Source organism: Gymnoscopelus braueri (genome assembly GCF_963280865.1).
Source record: "Gymnoscopelus braueri genome assembly, chromosome: 15".
Lineage (NCBI taxonomy): Eukaryota > Metazoa > Chordata > Actinopteri > Myctophiformes > Myctophidae > Gymnoscopelus > Gymnoscopelus braueri.
In genome coordinates, this window is record NC_137620.1 from 3503299 (window position 1) to 3519310 (window position 16012).

Below are 16012 nucleotides of genomic sequence, written 5' to 3' on the forward strand. Positions count from 1 at the left end.
TAATTTCTCTGAATACAAATGGTTTGAATAATATAATAAAAAGGAAGCGTATTATCCAAAAACTCACAAAGGAAGGAGGAGAAATTATTTTTCTTCAGGAAACACACCTGAGCAAAATAGAACATGCAAAATTGGAGAAATTAGCATCAGCCCAAGTTTTTTCCTCCTCCTTTACAACAGCCAAAAGGGGCGTGGCAGTTCTAATTAAAAATAATCTAATGTTTAGTAGTGAAAAATGTATCAGAGATAAGGAAGGAAGGTACGTTCTTGTAACTGGAGAAATAGAAGAACAACATATAACCCTCATTAATGTATATAATCCACCGGGAAAAGGGGCAGATCTCATGAAAACAATTTTAACATTGATAATGACAGAAGGGAAGGGCATGATTATTATGGGGGGAGATCTGAATTTGACTATGAATCAGAAGGACACTCAGAGTAAAATAAAACATAAAGCAGAACAAGCAGCAGTGTTAATGAGAAAAGCTCAAACTGAGTTGGGACTAGTAGATGTCTGGCGCTGCTTACATCCCCAAGAAAAGGCTTTCACTTTTTTTTCTGGTGCACATGATGTTTACTCAAGACTGGATTATTTTTTGATGTTTAAGAATGAGATCTCAAAGGTCATACAATGCGAAATACTACCTATAACAATAACAGATCATGCACCAGTCATAATGGAATTAAATTTGAAAAGGGAAAAGGGGGAAACTTTATGGAGGTTAAATAATTCCCTGCTGGATGATCAGTGTTTTAAGGAGAAAATAGAACGTAGTGTGAAATCTTATCTTGAGATAAATGATAATGAGGAAGTGACATCTACAATTTTGTGGGAAGCTGCAAAAGCAACAACAAGAGGAGAAATAATAGCATATTCATCCCAGAAAAAGAAGAAAAGAGAAAGAGAAAAATCATTTTTGGAAAATAAAATAAAAACGTTACAAGAACAGCATGAAGTAAATAAGGATAAAGAAATACATAAACAATTGAACGCAGCTAAAACAGAACTGGACACAATTGAAATACAAGAAATCGAAAAGGATCTCATGCTGTGTAGGCAAACTTATTATGATAATAGCCCAAAAGCGCTGAAAAAGTTAGCAAACAAATTAAAGAAACAGAAAGAAAAAACAGCAATAGCAACCATTAAGGATGAAAATGATATACTTCAAAGAGGGAAATCTAAAATAGCATCATGTTTTAGAGATTATTATCAAAACCTCTATACCCCAGAAACAGTAGATGTGAGTATGCAAAAAATTAAAGAGTATCTAACTCCCTTAAACTTTCCCACAGTAACTGACAACCAAAATAGCGACTTAGTTAAGCCAATAACAGAGGCAGAAATTACAAAGGTTATCCAGAAAGGTAAAACTGGAAAGAGCCCAGGAAGTGATGGTTTCACAAATGAATTTTATAAGTGCTTTAGACCCTTGGTTGTACCTATTCTAAGCAGAGTCTTCAATGATATCCTACAAACAGGGAAGTGGCCAGACACATGGAATTCAGCAATCATTACTGTTATACCAAAAGAAGGAAAAGACTTGACAAATTGTTCATCCTATAGACCGATATCTCTCTTAAATGTAGATCAGAAGATATTCACCGCGAATATAGCCAACAGACTCTCATATGTACTCCCAGATATAATTAATTTAGACCAAACGGGTTTTGTTAGGAACCGCCTCTTAAGTGATAATGTGAGACGCACACTTAACATGATAGATCAAACGGTAGAAATGAAACAACAGATGTTGACCTTGACCTTGGACGCGGAAAAGGCCTTCGACCGGGTTTCTTGGTCCTTTTTATTTGGAGTATGTGAGAAGTTCGGTTTTCACAAAACTTTTATTAAATTGATTAAGGGAATGTATAAAGAACCAAATGCAAGAGTAAGAGTTAATGGGATGCTCTCTAAGACTTTTTCTTTGAACAGAGGAATAAAACAAGGAGATCCGATATCACCACAAATGTTTAATTTATGTATTGAACCTCTAGAAGAACATATTAGGGAAAATAATAAAATAAAGGGAGTTAAATTAAAGGAAGAAGAACATAAATTGGCAATGTATGCAGATGATATCATACTGTTCCTTACAGAAATATGTAAATCCTTGCCCATTTTATTAGAGGAAATAACAAACTATGGAGCTATGTCTGGCTATAAGTTAAATTTAAATAAAACAGAAGCCATGTTAGTGGGTGGCCATTTGGAAAAAGATTTAAAAAAACAGTTTAATATCAAATGGGATCAGAATAAAGTTAGATATCTGGGAGTAAACATACCTAATAATCTAGATGAACTATATCGCTGTAATTACGGGCCACTGGAAAACTCTGTAAAACAAGATTTGAGTAGGTGGAAAATTATCCCCTCTACCTTACTGGAAAGAATTAAGATTATCAAAATGAACGTTTTGCCACGCTTCCTATTTTTATTCCAAAACCTGCCATTATACATATCACCTGCATGTTTTCATGTATGGGAGGGACTGATGAGGAAGTTTATATGGGATGCAAAGAAGCCAAGAGTTAAACTCAAAACCCTGCAACAAGACAAAGACAGAGGAGGTCTGGCGTTACCTAATTTAATTCATTATTATTATGCAGCTATTTTAATCTGGATGAATAATAAGATGAGCCCTAAATGGAAGCTCATAGAGTCTAATCTAGTTGAACCACTCAGCACCTTGATCTTTGCATCCTATAATAAAATACAGACTAAAACACTCAATCATTCTATACGTAATACATTTAAAATTTGGAAAACGATAATGTAAAATAAGTAAAGTTAAAGAACAAGAAATTACCTGTATGAGAGAAATATGTGACTCAGATTTCACTCCAAATAGTATTGATCATGCTTTTAAGATATGGGAAGGGAAAAGGTCTCAGAAGATTCTATCAAATGTATAATGAAGAAGGGGTGGTCTCTTTAGCAGATCAATATGATCTTCCAAGTCATCATTTTTATCGATATTTGCAAGTGAGGAGCTACTTAAAAGAGAAGCTCAAAATTAGAACTCTTGGAGACCTTCACCCTCTCCTAAGATATATAGTAAAATCCCATCAAAGACATGATTACAAAAACACAATTGGACAAGTTTATCAAATTTTTCAGGAAAACAAAATTGAAGATCTAGATCATATAAAGGATAAATGGGATAAAGAATTGAAAATAACCATACAAGGAAGTGAGTGGAATCAGAGTTTTAAAGACATTTTTAATCATATAAGATCGCCTTTTTGTCAGGAATACGCCTGGAAGATGAATATAAGGTATTTCCAAACGCCTCTATCGATATCCAAGTACACATTAAATTCTAGTTGTTGGAGGGGATGTGGGGAGAATGGGGCGGACCATACCCATATTTTCCTTACATGCCCCAAAATACAAAGTTTTACAAATCATAGAACAAATATTTGGAAGAGCTGTTAATTTAGAAAATCACAATATACTTTTGGGAACACGTCCCAAAAGTCTACAGAGGGAAGAACTATATCTCTTTTGGATTTTGAGAATTACAGCCCTCAAACAAATAACTAGATGTTGGAAAGGTCTGGAACTACCTAGTGTAGGCAGATGGATGGAAAAAGTGGAAGATATTTATTTCATGGAGAAGGTGACGTATACAATTAATGGAAAGGACAGGTTGTTTGAAAAGAGATGGGCTCTCTATCTTACAAATAAACATGATTTGATTATTTAACCCTAATGACTAAAATTATTATTATTTATTTGGAATATTTTTATTTATTTTAACCACCCAAGTATTCAGAACTAAAAATGAAACAAAAGAAAATGGAAGATATATTACCAAAATGACACAACAAAGCCTAACTCCCCCACCTCACCCCCCCCCCCCCTTTTTTATTTTTGTTTTGTGTTTTATTTATTTGTTTCATTTCTTGGTGTCAAGTTTGTTGTTTATGCCTCCTTATAAAGGAGGTTTACGAGGATGCATGGATGAAATAATGATTTCTATTGAAATGTCTTCATATAGTTTATCCCTTTTATTTACTTTATGTATGTACTGTAGGTGAAGGGGTTTTACATGCAAAAAAAAGAAAAAGAAAAAATAATAGGTCGAAATGTCTGTTGATAACAGAGACATAAAACATGTGAAATGTATTATTACTATTATGGAAGTAAACTGAATGATTTATTGTTAACATGTTTGGACTCAATAAAGTATATTTAAAAAAAAAGCAAGTTTGAAAAGGTTGAATTTGCAACACATCTTTATAGAATACAGTATGTAGTAGTGGTCCCTGCTATATCTCTCTCTCACCTAAGGGGTCCTTGGCCTGAAAACAAACGTTGAAGACCCCTGGAGAGCTAGCCTACAATGTTGACTTTCATGTAAACAATAAGTAAATAATTAGAAACTGGGAGGGGAAGGATAGAAGGACAGTGAGTATGAGGGGTTGACAGTATCTAATATTATGGCGGTGTTATACTGTAAACACTGAGAACTGAAGCTGAACAAACAAAGAATTCAAATCGGTGTCTGAGGTGAATCCAAGCCGACATTCAATCCAACTTATGGTTTTAAATTAAATTAATTAATAGTGTGACCAGCTAGTCAAAACCCAGGGCAAAGGAGTGGCACAACATAGGGCAGCTCCAGTGAGCAAGTAGTTTTTAATGCTCAAAATCCAGGAAAAAGATCATTAAACAAACGGTCACAGAGTGACATCAACAGAAGTCCAATAATACAAAAATAAGAAGTTACAGAGTGGCACTGATAAACAACCGCATTGTTGTAAAAAGCCAGAGAGTGTGGTCTTGTGGGTGGCTCTGGACTCTGGACCCAGCCTCACTGCAACAGATAGCCCAAACCCATTAGGCCATTAGGTTTCTTATGAACAGCACCTGTACAGTATACTTCTACTTAAAGGGATATTTCACTTTCAAACAAGTTTGGGGTCATTTTAACGTCTACTCAGGCTTTTGTCAGCCCCCCAGACAGTTTTTAAGTTGCTTGATTCAGTATTTCGATATTTGATATTCATTTTATCAGACACGCCCCCTTCCTATACAAACCCATAGTATAGTAACACCAAACTCCATTTTAACCATGTTAGATTAATTGAAAACACCCGTCTTGATAAAATGAATATCAAATATCAAAATACTGAATCAAGCAACTTAAAAACTGCCTGGGTTTACTCACAAAAGCTTCAGTAGACGTTAAAATGACCACAAACATGTTTGAAAGGGAAATATCCCTTTAATTAACACAATGTGCTGCAGGTGTGTGGCGTGCGCCTGTGAGCTGTCAGCCACACAGAATGGATTTTCTGAAACCATTCAGCCCCTAGTGTGTGGGCACAGCTTCTAAAAAGAAGAACATATTTCACACTGAAATCTTCACTTACAAAAATTGTTTAATTGAATAAAGAACAACATTTTGGTCCAACTGACCTTCATCAGGTATCAGATACCAGATACCCATGCTTTTTGTTTTCCCTCCTGTCCTTGTACGTAGGTGTGCAAAATGACTCTCTCTATTAACAAGGAAGTATTAAGCAAAAATAAGTACAACTCAATGTCATTCACATTTTTAAAAGACAGCGTTGCAGTATGTTTTAACCAACCCTAGGTGACAGGTTCATTTACATCAACAAACAGCGACTGCATGGCGAAGGGAAGCAATTTGAATACCATCGTTAAGCAAACGCACCAAGTGACCCACTGCCCTGCTAGAAAGCAATGGTGCAAAGTAACCAAGTACATTTACTCAAGCACTGTACTCAAGGAAAAAAATGTGGTACTTTTACTTTACTTAAGTTAGTTGTTTTTCAATATCATATGCTTCTACTCCACTACATCTTGAAAATATTAGTTTCAAGCTGCTTTGTAGATTAACGTTGTAATAATAACTGCCACAGTACCTTATGAACAGCGCCACAGTACCTTCTACTGTATATATACATAGTCAAAGAGGTAGAGAGACAGAAAGAAGAGAGAGGAGGATGGAGATAACATTTAATACAAAAGAGAAGCTAACTTGGACAACTCTACTGTAGACCATCATACGGTAGTGCTGGAGGTTTGTAGTATCAAGGATCATGATGGGGAAACTGTTGCGGATCTTGCTGACTTGCATGCTGATGCTGGGTAAGTACAGCAGCGATCAAGACGACTTGAGCCCAATTTATACGCTGTACGGCAGTGTTGCGTGCCGAAAATAGCGGTTTTAGAAGATTAAAACTGTCAAATCAACGCGGTGTGGCTTGTAAATCTGCTAATTTAGGTATATAAATTAGGCATAACATACTTTTTTAGCAATACATAAAAACTTTAATATTACTTAAAAGGATCCCTGGCTAATAAGCCTTAATACATTATAATTGCCCTCTATAAATAACTACAATGAAAAAATTCAAAACACCTTAAATATTTTATTTATTTTAGAGATCTTTAACTCAACCAGGCCAACTCCTGTCACAATTAAGTTGATGAGGTAATTTGTCCAAAAAAAACTTGACATATATTATAGGGTTAAAATAAGTGTCAAATAGCTCTATATTCTGATAGTACTTATGCTATAGAGTGTTTGTTCAGTAAGTCTCCATGTCCCTCCAGCTCTTTAAACAGAAAATAAATGTTCAGGTCGGGATGCCAATTGTATCCAATCAGGATAGAGAACTCAGTCAGGATACAGATTAAACACTTGCAATTGGAAGTGATGAAAAAAAATAGGCAGATAAATGGGTTCTCTCTCCTGATTGTCTGAAAGTTTGTCACCTACCCGAAAATGTATTTTCTGTTCATCAAAGAGCTGGAGAGACAGGGAGACTCCTGTTACATCACAATATAGTACTTTAACCTTTTAACAAAAAACGTTTTGTTTTAACCAACAAATATCACTTGTCCTACCTTTAACCTTAGGAAGTATTAAGTTGTAGTTTTATTTAGCACATGCATTCCATACATTCCATAGGGTTGGACCACACATGGACAAATGACATCAACTTGCAACGGGTGCTGTCCCCCTTTGAACAATTTCTAAAATAAAGAAAATATTAAAGGTGTTATTACTATAAAATAATATAAAAGCATTCATTTTAGTTATAGAGGGCAATTATAGTGTATTATGACATATTAGGCTTATTAGCCAGGGATCCTTTTAATACTTTCAACATGTCATTTGCACCTGCACATTGTTCCTATTTGATATTTTAGCACCCATTCACCTTGTTTGATGTGTTACCAGCGGTGCAATGTAACTAACTACATTTACTCAAGTACTGTACTTAAGTAAAATTTTGAGGTACTTTTATTTTACTGGAGTATTTCCAATTGTCTATACTTTTACTTCTACTCCACTACATCTCAGAGGAAAATATTGTACTTTTACTCCACTACAATTATTTGAAAACTTTAGTTACTAGTTACTTAATGATATAAATTATTACATTGTAAAACATTAGTCCTATTTTATACCTAGGCTATTTGAAAATAGCCGATCTACAAGTTCACTATGCGACGCGTTGTGAGCTTTTTTACCAAGTTTTAATGCCATTACTATTATTATTATCCTCCTGCCTTTATTTTTATGCCGTTTTAAGGGAAGCGCTTCTGCCACAGCAGCACAGCAGCGTCTCCAAGGATCCTCAAAAGGGGGTTATTGGGCAATAACCCCCTTTTGATAAAAAATAAAGGCAGGAGGATAATAATAATAGTAATGGCATTAAAACAATGCCAAAAAAAAGAAAAAAATTATCAACTATTCGACGAGTACCAACATGGTCGACTAGTGTTCATACTAGTCGACTAGTCGACTAGTTGGTGAAATCCCTAATTGATACTTTTACTTAAGTAAAACCATTCGAGTACTTTTTTTCCATCACTGTGTGTTTACAGGCCTTGGCGTTCTCACCTCCGGTACTGTGGGTGCGTACCACACCGTTAACACAGAGAGGAGCTGGTATGAAGCTCAGAGCTACTGTCGGGAGAGACATACTGACCTGGTCACCTTAAACGGTGTGGAGGACCTGAGTAGAATACTCGTGAAGACAGAAGACAGCAGGCCGTACTGGATCGGCCTAACGAGGGGAGACACCATGCAGTGGCACTGGTCTCTGTCAGATCCTGGTTTCTATGGACCAGGTTAGCAGTGGTGTAAAGTAACTAAGTACATTTACTCAAGTACTGCACTTAAGTAAAAATTTGAGGTATTTTTTTTACTTTCGAGGAGTATTTCCAATTTTTACTCCACTACATCTCAGAGGCAAATATTGTGCTTTTACTCCACTACAATTATTTGAAAACTTTGGTTGGTTTTTATTGGCACATGCATTCCATACATTCCATAGGGCTGGACCACACATGAACAAATGACATCATCAACTTATAAAACATACATTAACCACTTTTGCCATATTTTATACCTAGGCTATTTGAAAATAGCAGATCTACAGGCTCACAACGCGTCGCATCGAGCTTGTAGATCTGCTATTTTCAAACATTTTTGTACTTTTACTTTTGGTACTTTAAGTATATTTTGATGCCAATACTTTTGTACTTTAACTCAAGTAACATTTTCAACACAGGCCTTTTACTTGTAACAGAGTATTTCTATATTGTGGTATTGCTACTTTTACTTAATTAAGTAAAATATCTGAGTACTTTTTCCACCACTGCAGGTCAGACTGGTTACAGAGACTGGTCTACAGGAGAACCTGCAGACCACGACAGTGATGCTGGTAATGACTGTGTCCATGTCAGTGGAGGTCACTGGTCCTCCTCCACATGTACACATAGAATGGCCTTCATCTGCTATGGTGAGTGACTCACTTTTCATTAAGATACTGTATGTCACATTTAACCAGTGGTGTAAAGTAACTAAGTGCATTTACTCAAGCACTGTACTTAAGTACACTTTTGAGGAATGTTTGCTTTACTGGAGTATTTCCAATTTTGGGTACTTTTACTTTTACTGCACTACATCTCGGAGGCAAATATTGTGCTTTTACTCCACTACAATTATTTGAAAACTTTAGTTGCAAGTTACTTTGTAGATTTGAATTATTATTACAAAACATACTTTAACCACTTCAGCCCTATTTAAACTTTGGCTATTTGAAAATAGCCGATCTATAAGCTCACAATGTGTCGCAACGCATTGTTAGCTTGTAGATCGGCTATTTTCAAATGATTTTAATACATTGTATACATACAGTAAGATACCTTGTGAAATGGGACATTCTGCACAATAGCCTACTTTCTACCTTTGGTACTTTAAGTACATTTTGATACCAATACTTTTGTACTTTTACTCAAGCACATTTTGAATTCCGGGACTTGTAACAGAGTATTTCTACATTGCAGTATTGATACTTTTACTTATAAGTAAAACATTTGAATACTTTTTTCCACCACTGTTTGTATATTTGACAGACATGGTAGAGGGCAAAGGTTGCTACTCCCGGATAACTGAGGCCGAGACGTGGAGGGATGCTCAGCTCTACTGCAGGAGGAACCACACAGACCTGGCCAGTGTGAGGAACCGGGCGGAGAACCGCATACTCACCAACGGAACCGCTGTCTGGATCGGCCTGTTCAGAGACCCCTGGAAATGGTCTGATGGCAGCAACTCGTCATTCAGAAACTGGGAGCAGGGGCAAACGTGAGATTCAACCGTGTGTATGTGTGGGATTTTGTGACAGAAGCGCACAAGCATGCATCTACGTACTGCATCTGCTACAGCGGTGAGTTGACGTTTACAATTCGTTTTTTTTAATCGCACACAATTGAGCTTGATGTAAATTATCAGCGGTGTAAAGTAACTAAGTACATGTCCTCAAGGACTGTACTTTATTTTTTTAGGTGTTTCTCACTTTGTTCAGTATTTACAATTTTCAATGCTTTTACTTCTACCCCACTACATCTCAGAGGAAAATATTGCACTTTTACTCCACTACAATTATGTCAAAACTTTATTTAGTTTACTTTGCAGATTTTGATTATTATTACAAAACACACTAACCACTTCAGCCGTGTATATATATATCGGCCATTTGAAAATAGCAGATCTACAAGCTCACAATGCGTCGCGACACATTGTGAGCTTGTAAATATTTTTTATACATTTTGAACTTGTGAAATGACATTCTGCACAATGAGCTATTTTCCTTTTGGCACTTTAAAGGGATAGTTCACCCCCAAAATGTATTTTTTTCTATCAATTAGTCACCCCATGGAGTATTGAATTCATGGATTTTTACGGGGCCAGAGCTCAGCTCTGGACCTGTCTTATTATTGTAGGTATTCTGTTTCTGCCACTTTTCGCAGTTCTGGCTGAACCGTGCTGTCGCTTTTTACGAAACTCGGCCATATGGTAGATGGTCATGAAAAACTATCAAGAAATAAATCTCACAATCTTTCGTCAAAAGGTGGCGCTATAGCAAAATGCCAACTTTGAACAGGTACAACTCATGCCCTGTTTGACCTACAGCCATGAAACTTCAATACACATATGCGTCTACTCATGATGAACAACTTTAACCCTCTGACTTTTGACCTCTGACCTTTAGATCTCCCACCATTTTGAATTATATGAAAAACAGTTAAAACCTATCTCCTCCTGGGATTTTTGAGTAATCTGCACGAAACGTTTTACACATGAACTTTGGACCTATGCCGAAAAAATTATACAAAAGATTTTCCATAAGTGAAAAAATGAAGCTTTAATGAGCCAATGAATATTGCAGTTTTATGACAATTATTCATCTGCCCCTAACACATACATGCAGACTCACATTTCTTTGAAACTTTGCGTTAATGTTGAGGGTCATTCCAAATATTACTGAAACCAATCTTACTCCAATTGGTCAAAGGGGGGCGCTATAGCGATTTTTTGAAAGTGCAAACTTTAAACAGGCAAAAGTCATGCCTCGTTTGGCCGACAGCCATTAAACCTGCTTACACATGTGCCTTGACTCATGAGGAACACATGTATCACGTTGACCAGTAAGCTCCGCCCTTAGATTGTCCGCAATTTTGAGCAGTTTGAAAAACACTTAAACCCAGGATTTTTCAGCTATTTGCGTGAAACTGTATCATCTGTGTGATCTCCTTTTTCACAGGTTCTTGTCTGTTGGTCCAATGGCTTCTCCCTTAAACGTGTGCCTCACAACCTGAAGGTTACCAGTTCAAGCCCCACTTGATGTGGACTTCATTAAAGTTGCATTGCACACAACATGATTGTGTCAATTAATACATGTGCAATTGTTAAACGTAACCTGAAATACTTATTTGAGAGGGTATGTTTTTGCAATGTATGACATACTTCATTCTGAAAATAGCCGATCTACAATCTCAAAACCTTTCAGATAGCAACGTGTTTCTGAGCTTGTAGATCGGCTGCTTTCACTGGTTCCCTTTTATCTTCAACAGACAACCTCAGCCTGGACAAAGCTATAGCACTATAGGTAATGTTGCAGCCCGTCAATCCGTGGGTCGAGGGTTCGATTCCTGTTAATGGCAATAGATTGACACGTCCAATCAATCCATTCTGCTTCCATCCTTCTCTCTCTTCAATCTATTGTTTCCATGTCTCTCTCTCTTCAATCTATTCCGTTTCCATGTCTCTCTCTCCGCCTTTAGATTGTCCGCAATTTTGAGCAGTTTGAAAAACACTTAAACCCAGGATTTTTCAGTTATTTGCGTGAAATGGTATCATCTGTCTGACCTCCGTTTTCACTGTATCAGGTCTGTTGGTCCAATGGCTTCCCGCTTAAGTGAATGTTTCACAACATCAAGGTTGCCGGTTCAAGCCTCACTTGGTGGAGACTTCATTTAAAGTGCATTGCAAACAACAAGACTGTATTAATGAATACATATGCAATTGATAAAGATAACATGAAATGCTTATCTGAGAAGGTCTGTTTTTGCAATGTATGAAATGCTTCATTCTGAAAATAGCCGATCTACAATCTCAAAACTTTTCAGATAGCAACGTGTTTCTGAGCTTGTAGATCGGCTGCTTTCACTGGTTCAGTTTTATCTTCAACAGACAACCTCAGCCTGGTCAAAGCTATAGCACTATAGGTAGTGTTGCAGCCTGTCAATCCAAAGGTTGAGGGTTCGATTCCTGTTAATGGCAATAGGTTGACACGTCCAATCAATCCATTCTGCTTCCATCTTTCTCTCTCTTCAATCTATTGTTTCCATGTCTCTCTCTCTTCAATCTATTCCGTTTCCATGTCTCTCTCTCCGCCCTTAGATTGTCCGCAATTTTGAGCAGTTTGAAAAACACTTAAACCCAGGATTTTTTAGTTATTTGCGTGAAATGGTATCATCTGTCTGACCTCCGTTTTCACTGGATCAGGTCTGTTGGTCTAATGGCTTCCCGCTTAAGTGAATGTTTCATAACATCAAGGTTGCCGGTTTAAGCCTCACTTGGTAGAGACTTCATTTAAAGTGCATTGCAAACAACAAGACTGTATTAATGAATACATATGCAATTGATAAAGATAACATGAAATGCTTATCTGAGAAGGTATGTTTTTGCAATGTATGACATACTTCATTCTGAAAATAGCCGATCTACAATTTCAAAACCTTTCAGATAGCAACGTGTTTCTGAGCTTGTAGATCGGCTGCTTTCACTGGTTCAGTTTTATCTTCAACAGACAACCTCAGCCTGGTCAAAGCTAGAGCACTATAGGTAGTGTTGCAGCATGTCAATCCGAAGGTTGAGGGTTTGAGTCCTGTTAATGGCAATAGGTTGAGATGTCCAATCAATCCATTCTGCTTCCATCTCTCTCTCTCTTCAATCTATTATGTTTCCATGTCTCTCTCTCTCAATTAATGCATGTGCAACTGTTAAAGGTAACATGAAATGCTTCTTGGAGAGAGTATGTTTTTGCAATGTATGACAAACTTCATTGTGAAAATAGCCGATCTACAATCTCACAACTTTTCAGATAGCAACGTTTTGTGAGCTTGTAGATCGGCTACTTTCACTAGTTTTCGTTCCGAGGAGACACAAAAATGCCTTTATTGGTAAATGGTTTGTGAACCAGTGATCTAGAGTAGTTCGGGACACAGAGGCTTGGTTCATAATGGACGGAAATACTTATAAATATCAACAGACACTACCAGTAATTGTGTCAATTAATACATATGCAATTGATAAAGATAACCTGAAATGCTTATTTGAGAGGGTATGAAGTATGTATGACATACTTCATTCTGAAAATAGCCGATCTACAATCTCAAAACCTTTCAGATAGCAACGTTCTTTCTGAGCTTGTAGATCGGCTGCTTTCACTGGTTCACTTTTATCTTCAACAGACAACCTCATCCTGGACAAAGCTATAGCACTATAGGTAGTGTTGCAGCCTGTCAATTCGAAGGTTGATGGTTCGATTCTTGTTAATGGCAATAGGTTGAGATGTCCAATCAATCCATTCTGCTTCCATCTCTCTCTCTCTTCAATCTATTCCGTTTCCGTGTCTCTCTCTCTCTCTTCAATCTATTCCGTTTCCGTGTCTCTCTCTCTCTCTTCAATCTATTCCGTTTCCGTGTCTCTCTCTCTCTCTTCAATCTATTCCGTTTCCGTGTCTCTCTCTCTCTCTTCAATCTATTCCGTTTCCGTGTCTCTCTCTCTCTCTCTTCAATCTATTCCGTCTCTCTCTCTCTCTCTCTCTCTCTCTCTCTCTCTCTCTCTCTCTCTCTCTCTCTCTCTCTCTCTCTCTCTCTCTCTCTCTCTCTCTCTCTGTCTCTTATTCACCAGGTCAGGTCTGTTGTTCCAATGGCTTCTCGCTTAAGTGTGTGCCTTAAAACCTCAAGGTTGCCAGTTCAAGCCTCACTTGATGCAGACTTCATTTAAGTTGCATTGCACACAACATGATTGTTGCGAAAGCGGAAGGAGGCCTCCGACCAAGTGGAGCTTACTATATCACGTGCTTGGGTTGTGTGTGTGTGTGTCTGTCCCTTATTTATGGTCTTTCCGTGTGTGTTCACGCTCTCATTGGCTCGCGCCCCCATGTGACTCGAAACTCCGTGCTGAAATGCCAGCAGCTGCACTGCCTGTATACAGCGTGTGTTCACGCTCTCATTGGCTCGCGCCCCCATGTGACTCGAAACTCCGTGCTGAAATGCCAGCAGCTGTACTGCCTGTATACAGCCGGCAGAGTGCGGCAGAGTGCACTACTACAGTGTGGTTGAAATATAGCAGCCTCAGTCAATCTGCGTTCGCTTCCAGCGTTCGCGCGTCTTACTTGTGTCAATTAATGCAAGTGCAATTGTTAAAGATAACCTGAAATGCTTATTTGAGAGCATGTCTTTTCAATGTATGACATACTTCATTCTGAAAATAGCCGATCTACAATCTCAAAACTTTTCAGATAGCAACGTGTTTCTGAGCTTGTAGATCGGCTGCTTTCACTGGTTCAATTTTATCTTCAACAGACAACCTCAGCCTAGACAAAGCTATAGCACTATAGGTAGTGTTGCAGCCTGTCAATCCGAAGGTTGAGGGTTCGATTCCTGTTAATGGCAATAGGCTGAGATGTCCATTCAATCCGTTCTGCTTCCATCTCTCTCTCTCTTCAGTCTATTATGTTTCCATGTCTCTCTCTCTCTCTCTCTCTCTTCAATCTATTCCGTTTCCATGTCTCTCTCTCTCTTCAATCTATTCCGTTTCCATGTCTCTCTCGCTCTCTCTCTCTCTTCAATCTATTCCGTTTCCATGTCTCTCTCGCTCTCTCTCTCTCTTCAATCTATTCCGTTTCCAAGTCTCTCTCTCTCTCTCTCTCTTCAATCTATTCCGATTCTCTCTCTCTCTCTCTTTCTCTTCAATCTATTCCGATTCTCTCTCTCTCTCTCTCTCTCTTTCTCTTCAATCTATTCTGTTTCTCTCTCTCTCTCTCTTTCTCTTCAATCTATTCCGTTTCTCTCTCTCTCTCTCTCTCTTCAATCTATTCCGTTTCTCTCTCTCTCTCTCTCTTTCTCTTCAATCTATTCCGTTTCTCTCTCTCTCTCTCTCTCTTTCTCTTCAATCTATTCCGTTTCTCTCTCTCTCTCTTTCTCTTCAATCTATTCCGTTTCTCTCTCTCTCTCTCTTTCTCTTCAATCTATTCCGTTTCTCTCTCTCTCTCTCTCTCTCTCTCTCTTTCTCTTCAATCTATTCAGTTTCTCTCTCTTTCTCTTTCTCTTCAATCTATTCCGTTTCTCTCTCTTTCTCTCTCTGTTCAATCTATTCCGTCTCTCTCTTCAATCTATTCCGTCTCTCTCTTCAATCTATTCCGTCTCTCTCTTCAATCTATTCCGTCTCTCTCTCTCTCTTCAATCTATTCCGTCTCTCTCTCTCTCTCTCTCTCTCTCTCTCTCTCTCTCTCTCTCTCTCTCTCTCTCTCTCTCTCTCTCTCTCTTTCCCTGGCCCCGCTTATCGCTGCTTGCAGCTATATTTTTGTTTGTTTTTGTCGCATTCCTAAGCCAATAATTTGATGACTGGCAGCTGGTCATCAAATTAGTGACCAGATATATTCTGATGCCAGTACTTTTGTACCTTTAGATTTTAAATACAGGACTTCTACTTGTAACAGAGTATTATCTACATTGCAGTATTGATACTTTTACCTAATTAAAACATGTGAGTCCATCACTGTAAATGATTTAATATGCATATTTCAACTGGGAATATTCTGTTTTGCTCATGTCCCCACATCGCCACAGAGACTCGCTCTGTCCCCACTGTCTTCGCAGACTCCTTCGTCCCCACGGCCGCCACGGATTCCTTCATGCCCACAGTGTCCACAGAGTGCCCCTTCGTCCACAGAAAGACAAAGCAGGTGTTGAGACTGAAGCTGAAAGTGACTACAGGCGACCCCGCTGCCCTGACAGATCCTACTGTGAGGGAGGCCATCTTGAAGCAGGTGAGAGTCGCTTGACTGTAGAGGTTCAAGTCCAAGTAGAACATCACAGCTGGTCCAGAGAGGTCATGTCTGATGAGGACAAGTCATAAAAAGGTACCAGAGAGGCAATTTGTCT